Source organism: Belonocnema kinseyi, chromosome 8, assembly GCF_010883055.1.
Source record: "Belonocnema kinseyi isolate 2016_QV_RU_SX_M_011 chromosome 8, B_treatae_v1, whole genome shotgun sequence".
NCBI classification, from domain to species: domain Eukaryota; kingdom Metazoa; phylum Arthropoda; class Insecta; order Hymenoptera; family Cynipidae; genus Belonocnema; species Belonocnema kinseyi.
In genome coordinates this window covers 49,695,481-49,707,767 of record NC_046664.1, presented here as the reverse complement: position 1 = coordinate 49,707,767, position 12,287 = coordinate 49,695,481, and positions in this window count along the sequence as shown.

The following is a 12,287-nucleotide window of genomic DNA, read 5'->3' as shown; positions in this document are numbered from 1 at the left end:
GCACTAATAATACAAAATTCTAACGGTTTAGAGTTCTTATATTTTTTAAACAAAACACTTAAATTAAAATTAGTTAAATAAAATTCTTTTTTTAATGATAACCCATTACAATATTTCAACGAGAATGTAATAACTGCTACGATAATACAAATGGACTCATGCTTGATTTCGATTCGGACTGTAAACTCCTTCTTTTAAATTGTACATTTTTTTGGATTTTGAATGTCAGCCTGATAAAAACATCATTTCTCATTTTTCTAAAGTAAGATAAGTACTGCATATGCGTGACTCACTCGGTAAGACGGGGAGTAATGTGGGGGAGGGGTATAGATTTTTCAATTAAGGGTATGTGACACAGCTAAATACCTATATTACCGACCTCTCTTTATCAGTTCACTGAATATTTTTTTGAACCTAAGAACTTTTTTTGTAAATAAAATATAGAGCTGAAACTTTGGAAAATGTATTAGAGTGCAATAAAGTACGTTTAGGTACTGCATTTTGGTAGGAACTTCACTAAAAATTATTTCATCTTTTCTCTGAACCTCGACATTTTTTTAACGTTCGAACTTTTTTTATACATAAAATATCGGTCTCAAACTTTGAAAAATACAACAGCTGACAGAAAACTACGTTTAAGTACAAAGCTTAATAATAAAAGTTGTAAGAAAAAATATTTCAATTATCAATCCTATCGGCATCAGCCTGTAACGTTGTAAACGAAAATACGAATCCTGGCGGCCACTAGACGAGGCTGTAGAGGGTTCGTATTTTCGTGTACAACGTTACCGGCTGATATCAATGGGATTGATAGTTGAAATTTATTTTTTACATCTTTTATTATTAAGTTTTGTACTTAAACGTAACTTTCTGTCGGCTCTTGCATTTTTCAAAGTTTGAGACCGATATTTCTTGTATAAAAAAATTTCGAACGTTTAAAAAATGTCGAGGTTCAGTAAAAAGATGAAATAATTTTCAGTGAAGTTCCTTCCAAAATGCAGTACCTAAACGTACTTTATTGGACTCTAATACATTTTCCAAAGTTTCAGCTCGATATCTTATTTACAAAAAAAGTTCTTAGGTTCAAAAAAACATTCAGTGCACTGATAAAGTGAGGTTCGTAATATAGGTATTTAGTGAATAATATAATGGTGACCGACAAGGAACATTTCAAACACTACATCATCTTTGCATTCCATTTGAAAAAAATGCAGCTGAGGTGACCGAAATGATATGGTCAGTTTTAGGAGAAGGCGCAGTGACAAATTCTGTGTTACATACGGTGATTATTATGTGTTTTTATTAAACTTTTACTCGGGTAAACCCCGTTATACATCATAGCCACGGACTAAGTCAAGTGACTGATGAGATTATAATGTTATAAGTTCATTCAAATAATTTAATACGATGGTTGAAACCTCCTATGATGATGTTGTAAGTATACAATTACGAGCGGCCACGAGCGTTGGAGGTGATAACAGTCGCCTCTGGATGCTTTCTTAGAGCTACCATCTGCCGCTCCACGGGTTTTTAGTCGCTCGCTTCCTGACGATCAAGAAAGTTTCTTACAATGCGCCAGGTGTTTAATAAAAACTGCCTTCTAAGCTGCTACCAATACCCTACTGACTCCTAAATGTTCAAGATGTTTAGTGCATCTTGCGTGCACATTACCTGTAGCCGCAATCACAATGGGATAAATAGATGCATGATTCACATTCCTCCATATGGTCTTTACTTCATGCCTTAACTCGCTATACTTGTGGATCTTGGTTGTATAGGTTGACTGCAAATTTCGGTTAAGTGGACAAGCAATGTCGATGATGTTGACTCTTCCACCTTTTTTTTCTTGCATCACGATGTCAGGTCGATTGGCCTGAATCTAATGATCCTTTTTGATTATTGTTATTATTATTAAACCATTAAGCCCTTTACCTTTCGGGGTAATGTTAGGAACGGATATAAAATTTTTAGATTGATCCAGATTTCTCGTTTTATTTATTTAAATAACACGTTCGTTCCACAACACTGCTCCGACCCAGGTTGCTGATCAATCTCCCTAGCAATCATCCCAAGTGAAGATCCTTATTAACTCGTTATGTAAGGTTCCTCACTTGGGTCCATTAGTGTCCAAGGTCTTTTGATTCAGGCGTCATTCACTCTACTGAAACTCTTTTTATTAACTACTGGCCACCATATTTTTCTGTCCTGGCATACTTCTCTAGCTTCTTTTATGTCCATACATTTTTTCATGCAGGCTCTTGTGTTTTGGTAGCTTCTTATGTCTCTTCTAACTAGAGTCTCATTTACACATTCTAACCTACTTTCCGCGGTCTGCCTCTGGGCACACCGCCATTTACTTTACCTTGATACACTTGTTTCGTTAGTCGCTCATTTGGCATTCTCTCAACATGCCCGATCCGTCTTAACCGATTTCTTTCCCATGTGTTTACTAAAGTGTATCTTCTGCACCAAATTCTTTGAGAATTATCTCGTTACTCACTTTGTGCATCAGAGTTTTCCCGCATATAATGCGCAAGAATCTCATGCCAATTGCATTAATTTTACTCTTATCTTTCTCTTGATAAGTCTATGTCTCGCTACCGTATAGTACATTCGGTACAAATATAGAATTATGTATTGCCATTTTAGCTTTATTTGATATATTATTACTTCTGATAAGGGGCCCTGCTTTACCAATAACCTTCTTACCTTCGTTTATGCGTCTATATAATTATTTATCTATCTTCACATCCCTAGTAAATAAGCTACCAAGGTATAGAAACTTATCAACTTGTTCAATTCCCTCATCATTTAATAAAATATTGCATAGTGTTTTCTCACTCTTTGCTTCGAACGTCATAGTTTTTGTTTTCTTTGCCATAATTTTGAGGCCCATGCTCTTCAAGCTTGCATTCAGTTCTTTCATCATTCTTTGTAAGTCTTCAATTGACTCTGCCATAACAAACTTAACATCTGCGAATGCTAACCCACGTACCCTCAATGTTTTTGAGATCCACACCTTTTTGTCGAAAAGAGCCATTCTGAAACACTTTTCCATGAATAATATTAATAATCATGAAGAGATAACGCATCCTTGTCTAACTCCTTGAATAATATCAAAAACGTCAATCAATTTCCCATTTACACTTACACTCGTTCTGCTACCCGTATAAATTGTTTAATAGCTGGTAGGAGCCATCCATTAACTCCATACTCTTTCGGGACTTCCCAAAATTTACTTGTATCTAATTTGTCAAAAACTTTTTCTAGGTCAAAAAATGCACAGAAAACTTTTTTTCGTACTCTCAAACTTTTTTCTGTGATTTTCCTTAAGCTACATATTTGATCCGTACATGGCCTTCCTGGTATAAACCCAATTTGGACTTCCCAAATATTTGTTTCTGTTATTTTTATTACTCTACAGATAAGCATTTTTGAGTATATTTTACTCACGGTACTTAATAAGCTAATCCCTCTCTAATTATTACAGTCGCTTTTATCTCCCTTTCTTTTGTATATTACTACGATAAACGTTTTTTTCCAATCGTCTGGGACGTCTCCCATCTCGAAACATAAATCTATCAATTCGCACAGTCTATGTGGTATGTACTCGCTACCGTGTTTAACCATTTTAGCGTTAATACTGTCTACTCCTGCAGCCTAACCGTTTTTCAAGTTCTTCATTATATCCCTAACTCCAGTGACACAGACTTTCTTAATTGAATTTTTTGACGAATCGTGTTCTACATCGTACTGGTGGCGCCCTATAGCTTCATCTCTAAATTGTCCCCTAAAATTATCTCTGAAAGTGTCTAGTATTCCGTCTGCATCATATAGCATTTCCCCATTACTATTTTTCATGTTGACAAATTCTGTACTTTTATTTCCCTTCATTTTTCTATAAAGCAGTTTCTTGCTTTCTTTAAAGTCTTTTTGTATTTCCTGCCTTCTTCTGTTCCAATTTTATCTTTACTTTCCCTATTTAATCGTTTGAGTATTCTCTTTTTGTGTCTGTGATCATTTATGCGTCTATTTCTTTCCTAATTGCTAAGACCTGCGATGTTCAAAGTTTTCATGTACGCTTCTTTATTTGCATTTTCAGCAGCCAGAATTTCATCATTCCACCACGCATCGCCAGACATTCTTCCTACAATCGCGGTACCACACAGTCACACACTTCGAGCAGGCACCTAACAATAATATCCCGGAACTTAGTCCATGCGCCCTTTATATCATTTTTGTTTATAAGAGCCTCCCAGGTTGCCTTATCTATGCTTTCAACATGAAGGTATAATAAGGAGACCTAACTCCGTTTCCCCACTTGGCAATAGAAACATTACCGTAAGTGGTATGCACATTACAGGAAGATCTTAAATTGTCATGCGCAGGTACGCAATTGTCCTCTTCCTATACATGGAAAAGTGTGCGAGTGAGAAAGTTTGTCAAATTGACGTAAGTTAGAGAGGTTCTGTTCATTTGTTTTGATGCAGGTGGCAAAATTTTTTTTTCTAAGCCATGAGGTGTCAAGTGCGCGGCTGTGGTGCAAGTAACACGCCGAAGAAGGCGCATACACTTCGCTTTTTTAAAGCCCTCACTGTTAACTATGAAATTAAAAAAAAAATCTATTTCTAAATTGTAATCCGAAAACTCAACAAAGGACGCTTGCGTGTCGCCTACTCTATTGATATAGCCTCTCTGCTTGTTATTTATGATCGACTTCTTATTTCAATTTCAGCCTCTCTGCTTGTTATTCATGATCGTATTTTTATTTCAATTTGCGAAAAGACATTTTAAAGCTTTTAAAACATTTAAGTGAGCTACCTGGACCTTTAAATATATCTACCTGAGTCCCTACGGAGAATTTCTCAGAGCTTCTCCGACCCTTGAGAATATGCTGATCAACAAAAGAACACAAACTCTAACTTACGTCAATTTGACAAACTTTCTCACTCGCACACTTTTCCATGTACAGAAGGAGGACAACTGCGCACCCGCGCACGAAAATTGAAGATCATTTTGTATTGTGCCTACCACTTACGGCAATGTTTCTATTGCCTGTTTCGAATGGCTTCCCGCTGGCAGTTGGGTCTCCTTATTATTCCTTCGTGGCTCTCAATTATCTTATTTTATAAATCTATTCGCACATCCAGTTTCTGTAGGTTCTCAATTTTTTTCGCGTTTGTTTTGTTTTCTTTGTTCTCTTTTTTCTCCATTCCCGACCTAAGTTAATTTTGGAGGTCAGAAGGTAATGATCAGTGTAGCATTCAGAACCCCTCATGACTCTTGTATCTTTAACTAACTCTCCTTAGTCTTTCATCCGCAACAACAAAGTCAATTAAACTGTGGCTATTTCCTTTAGACCAGGTGTGCATGTGGATCATTTTATGCCTGAACCAAGTATTTGTAATAAACAAACCCCTTTCTAAGCAAAGACAAAATAATTGATCTCCGTTATAGTTTGTTCTTGGATCCCCAAAATTACCTAGGACTGTTTCTGTATCCTAATTTTGGATGCCCACCCATTCGTTTATGTCTTCTAACAGAATTTTTCTTTCCCTGTGTTCGCAAATATTTATTGCGTCATTTAAAGTGTTCCAGAGGGCGTCTTTTACTACTCTAGGATTACTGTCTACTGGCGCATTGCATGCTATGATAAATAATTTTCTGATTCCTACACAAAGAAAAATTTTTTCATTGAAATTTACCCAATTAATTCGGTAAATGGAGGACCTTACTACATTTAGATAAAGTTTACAATTATTCTAGGATTTAATAAGAAAGAAAACTGTAAATATTACAAAAAAGTTATGTAAAATCTCCAGCCGAGATGCTGCTTCGCTCTTTCATTCAAAATCAGACCTACTCCTTGCCTACCATGTGATTCACTAAATACTCCTGACCATATATAAAATACGCCTTTTGACACGGCGTTTTCTGTCTCTACTTTCGTATATATTTTTCTTTGTTTCAGGCACACATAAAATATATATTTTCCTCACTCCATAGTTTTTCGCACCTTGAGATCATTTATCCCCCTAGCTTTCCAAACACCCAGTCTTTTTGTCAATTAAAGTTCCAGTCCTTTCCGAGGCTATTTTATCATTTGTATTATTCATTGTTTAGATTATACGCCCAACTACCAACTTTATGCCATGGGCTTATTTTCTGAATCGAAAACATGTCAAAGTTACGTAGCAATCCGTCATATGGTGGAGGTTGTAGTTATAACGTCCGTTCCGTCCCACCAAACTTCAGTTAATAAGGTTGGGTTGGGAGAGTGGGTAGGGGGGCAGAACTGGAACCGATAGAGTCGTCTTGGGCTTATGTTTTTTTTTATGTTGAGAAGGTCGCCAGCCTTATAAAACGTATTAAATGTAATTTCAGATATTTCAGATAGTGATTTTTGAACGAAATGCAAAAAAGAATGCATTAACTCAAATAGTCCTTGTCGGATGCCATTGTATTCACCAATGATTTTTTAGGTTAGGTCTACAGGACCGCCATCTATTAGATTGTGTTTTGAAGTTTGAGGTTAAAATTAACTTTTGGGGTGGGAACAATTTAAGTTTGATCATGAGTTACAAGACATCAAAGTAAAGGCGCCGAATTAATTTTTAGATTTAATATTTGCATTCTTGGTTTATTCTAAACTGGAACTTAAAAGAAATTTGAAGCTCGTAAACGATACTTCTTTCGGTAATGTAACTTCTTTTATAATTTCAATATCAAAAAATAAAAGCTACACTCTTTACGATATTTTTAATTTCGGTAAACATAGAGGTGGAATTTTAAATGCGCCCGAGTCGAAGTTTGGTCGTCAGTTTCAACTTCTTTAAACGTAAGCGTTATTCAATGCGAGGTGAAAATATTAAAAACTGAAGTTTCGACTTCTTTTAACTTCAACACCGCAAACTGACAAAGTTGATCTTACTGATTTAGCCTTCATTTTAACTTCAAACCATGTTATCCCATTTATTTTTTAACGTGATGATTGTTTTCAGGAAAGTTAGTCAATTGTAATAAATTTAATTTTCAATACACCCTTCACCCACCCGAGAAGAAGGCTAAAGTGGAGTATACATAAATTAGAAAGCTCACTATACTTTTTAAAGCGCCGACTTCTCATTTTGACTTCAGGTACGTAGGCTATAAATGTCTGTATTTCATTATCTAGCTTAGCAGGATGGAATACGTATCTCCGTGCTGCCGCGCCAGAGACCCGTATTCGATTCCCACCAGCTTTATATTTTATTCGCATTTTTCTGTTTCAGCTTGTAATATAATATTGCGGAATGTATATAATAATATATAAACTGTAATCATGTGTACTGTACAATATAATTTAAATAAATATAATAGTTCGAAACAGTTCAAAATCCCATAATAAATCTGAAATTACGTCGTATGCTTGTGAAAAGGATACGTGTGTTCTAACCTTCAACGCGACGCGGCGCAAGTTAGGTTTTTTTTCGTCTGCTAATCTGACTGCACCAATTTTTAACAAAGTTGCTTACTAAATTAATGCAACGGCCTCTTTCGGCGTCACTATAGTCCTTTGCAAATTTTTCACTCTTCTGCAGATATTAATTCAAGAAATGTAGAATTTTCTTTTACCGAAATTAGTAAGTGGCTATGATACATTACTTGCTGCTTTACTAGTTACCACTCGAAGTTGTTAACATTACAAAAGTTCATATGTCACTCCATTGAATACTAAAAAAAAGTAAAATCTAGTCGGATTTTTAGCAAATATTGCAGCAAAGGGTTTCTCCGTGTATTTCTTAATGATTGCGAAAAAAGCTGAAATGAAGATGAGACCACAATATCATTTTACCTTCATTTCAGCTGCAAAACTTATAAAAACGGTAACAACTACTACTTTTGAAGTCGAAATGTAGGCGAAAATACATTAGCTGACATTGAGACTTTAACTTCATTTCATCTTCATTCACCTTCATTGATGAAAGTGAAAGAAGTTAAAAGTGAAGACGAAACTTTGACTCGGGTGGTTACCAAAAGGCCCAATAGTAAAAAGATGAAATATGCACGGAATGATTCTACTTATGTCCTAGGGTAGGTAACCAATACTGACCTAACCAAACGCCATTTAAAAAAATCCGAACGCATCAAATAAGCGGCTAATAGTAAATAGACTGTACAACGCTCAGCCAATAAAAATATATATTTGTCTCTTTGTATCAAATGTAGTAAGACCAAGAAAAAAAACTTCTTATTTGACATCCTGTTAGCCAAAAAATGGTTTTCAAAGCGCATGTAAAATAACGAAAATAAATGTAAAAAAAAATGCAAAAAATCGCCATTTCGGTTAAGAATCAGCACATTTCATGAAAAATCAGGACAAGGGACAAAAATGAGCCAATGTGCTGACAAATAAACTCTTCAGGTAACCCTATTATGTCCGGCTTGGTAAGAATAGTTATTTTAACCTATTAAAGACGGGCGGGACCACACTAGGTACACTCTTAACGCTAAGATGTGAACGAGTTTGAGTGATTTCTATCTGCCCTAGGTGGCGTCTGTGTTAATGCTTGTGTAGTAGAAGGGGAAGATCAAGAATATAGGAACATGGCGGACATGTAAATAACGAGTGAGGGATTATATTAATCACGTCTCCAAATTATTTACATTTTCTGTTTGAAACAAATTTACATTACTTTTACTTTTAAATTGAAAAAGAGACCGATCTGTTCGGAGTGATACTCAAGTGCCGGGCTTAATGTCTCTGTTCAAATATTTTTTTCATGTAGAATTATGGGAAGAATAATTTGCACAAGCAAACGATTTCATGCAATATGAAGAAATCTCAATGAATTTTTTATCATGCGCTATTTCATGTTTTTTTATATTGCATAAAATGGTTTGTTTACGTAAATTATTCTTCCTGTAAATCTAAATAAAAAATATGTTATAATTTGCATGGTATGGTTGTGGAGCGGGGCGAAGGGGTGCCGAATTAGAGCTGTACTTTGTTTTATCTCCGATAGATGACGCCACTCCGTTAATTTACTAAGTTCATATTCTTTAACATGGGACTGTACGCAGGTGGGTGGGACACTTTTTTCATACTTGTTTCAATGGCATTGTTTTATATGAAAACGACTGCAAAAAAATTGAGATACGTCATTGTCGATGTCAAACTGTCTGAACTTTCAATTGGTGCAATCTGAATTTAGAAGAAAATGCGTTTAAAAAAAAGTTATATTTATTTCTTTAACAAAAAACGTAGTTTTCGAAAAAAAAATTTCTTTTCGATATTATCGTACCGAATGCACTTTTGAATATCTCCGTTTTGGGGCTTTTCGCGTCCATGGATCCTAACCTTCAAAATCCCGCATGGGGTTTTTTGAATTTAAACTTAATAGTATCCAATATCTTGCCTTAAAGTTAATTTTTGTATACTCATTATAGTATTTTTGAATAAAACAACTAGTTTATGATTAATGTTCGTGAAATTTAGTTTATGGAGGTCTTTTGGGTCGCTGATCATGAATCTTCTATTATATTTCAGAAATTAAAAATGACGGATCCAATATGGTGGCCAAAAATGTTCATAATTATTTAAATTTTATGAAAACCCATGAGGAAAAGTCGGATATCAGCCAGTTAGTACTGTGCCAATTATCGGCATGGAACTGGCTTACAACTAGCTCGAGACTGACCGTCATTACAGGTACAAGACCGACGCAAAAATTCTGCCAACGGTTGGCGGCATACTGTTTTACAACTAGCCTAGTACTGACCGTCGCGACTGGTGAAATACCGGCACAGGAGTTCCGCTAACGGTTGGCGGCATTGAACATGATAATTTGTAGTATTTTAAATGTTTTCTATTCATAATATTAAATTGTTCAGTTTTAATTACTTGAATTTCAGTTTTTGAGTTTAGTTGCCACCCTGTATAATTTGACAATATTTACTTTATGTTTATTATTGTATTTTTATATTGTTTTCTTTTTACAGAAATTGTTTTGCAAAAATGCAAAAATGTCTCAGCAAAAGACTATAATGCTTGTATATCGCCTGTTGGTTCTCTGATGCAGGAGATCGAGATGACGGTAAGAAGAATTGAAACAAAACTTATTGACGAAAATCTGAACAAACTGTGACAAAGTTAGAACTGCGAATCGAAGTTCATAACTGTTTAAAAAAATGTTTTATAATCTAGCTTAAGTATCGAATAATATATACATTTTTAGATTTTAAAAGTTCTTTTGTTCTTTACCAGTAACTTTTAGCTCATTCTGATTCTTTCCTTACTGATTTCTTTCAATATCAGGGGTTTGACAAGTACCACGCCAGTACCAATGGTATGTAGGGGCCCAGTATTGCAGATCAGTACAGATATTAATTACCATTATGGCTTTTATCAGTAGCGCGCCAGTACCATCACTATGTACTGACCTAGTACTGCAGATCCAATGTTATTCACTGGCCCAGTACTGCAAGTCAGTACATACCTTTGTTATCATTTGGAGCCTGACCAGTACCTTCCTGGTACTAATCTGCAGTAGTGGCCCAGTAATGAACTTCAGTGCTGGCCCACTAATACAGGTTAGTTCTTCGCGATGTTTGCAGTATTGGTTCAGCCAGTACTGGGCCAGTACTACTCTAGTGTACCGTGACAGTACCAACTGTAAGTACTACCCCACTACTAGTTAAATACTGCAAGTCAGTACAGAAAATTTTTATCATTAGGCGTTTTACCGATACAAAACAAGTAGACCTGCCAGTATTCTAACAGTACCACGCCAATACCGAACACTGCCCGGCGGTACTAGCGCGATACTGCGCCAGTGGTAAATTTTCCCCCTGGGAATTGATATATAGGGGTTTTTTGGCTTGCTGATTACGGATTTGCTATTATTTTATGCAAATTCAAGATAGACGATCCAATATAACGGCTAAAAATATTCAAAATTATTCAAATTTTATAAAAATTGGAATACAGGGGTTAGAATTTAGGAGTTTTTAAAAGCACGAATTGTATGAAAACGTAGAATTTATTAAATATTGATTAGACATTTATTGTAAAATTATCTTTTAGCCGTGAACTCACGTTGCCCAGCTCTCACCGTGTGGAGGTAAACGTTAATACAAAACGCCTTTTTTCTGTTTTTATCAGTTTTTGTATTTTTTTATTCATTTAAGTTATTATAATATAATTTATTGCTGTAAAACTGGAAAAAATACGGAACGTATAAGCATAAATTGCAGTCTTCACACATTTTTGTTGTTCTTGAAGCATGTGTTTGGAAATTTTGGCATTTTTCTTTGGAAATTAACAGTTAGAGATGTGTGTGATTTGCTTACTTTTGCTTTTGCAAGGTAATATTTTGCGATCCCTATAGCAAGTGGTTTCGAACCTATTTTTGTTTCATTTGCATAATTGCGAAGAACATTTGCATTAGCCTTTGAAAATTGAATGAGTCTCATAATTTTATTTTCTCAATTTTAAAAACATTTTCTCATTATATTAGATCCGCCGTCTTGAATTAGAAAAAAACTATTACCAGATACATAATCAGTGATAAAAAAACTCTATATCCCAATTTTCAGGAAATTTGAATAATTTTGAAAAATTTTTGGCTACCTTATTGGAACCACCATTTTGAAGTTGCAAAAATTAATAGCATATTCGTAATTGGTGACCCAAAAATCCCTATATACCAATTTTCATGATATTTGAATAATTTTGAAAATTGTTAGCCCTAATATTGTATCCGACATTTTGAATTTCTGAAATCTAATAAAAGATTCATGATCAGCGACCCAAAACAAAAACGCATAAACTAATTTTCAAGAAAATTGATCATAAAGAAGTTATTTCATTCAAAAATACTATAATAGGCAAAAAGATTTAACTTTAAGTAACCATATTGGACACCATGGACACAAAAAATGCACAAATCGTAAAAATCCATAGGTGCATTCGGTACGATATTATCGAAAAAGAATTTTTTTTAAAAGCCACGTTGTTTGTTAAATAAAGAAATACAAATTTTTAAAAACGCATTTTTTTAATTCTGACAGCGACACTTGAAAGTTTAGACAATTTTACATCGACAATGTCTTATCTCAATCTTTTTGCAGCCGTTTTCATATAAAATAATTCTGTAGAAAAAAGTATGTAAAAAGTGTCAATATTTTGAAATTTGAAGTACTTAAAATCAATTTTAGGGTTACTACAGGTCAGAAAATTCCGGAAGGTCAGAAAATATGAGGGAATTTAAAACTTGTTGGGGAAAGTCCAGAAATGTCAGAGAAAA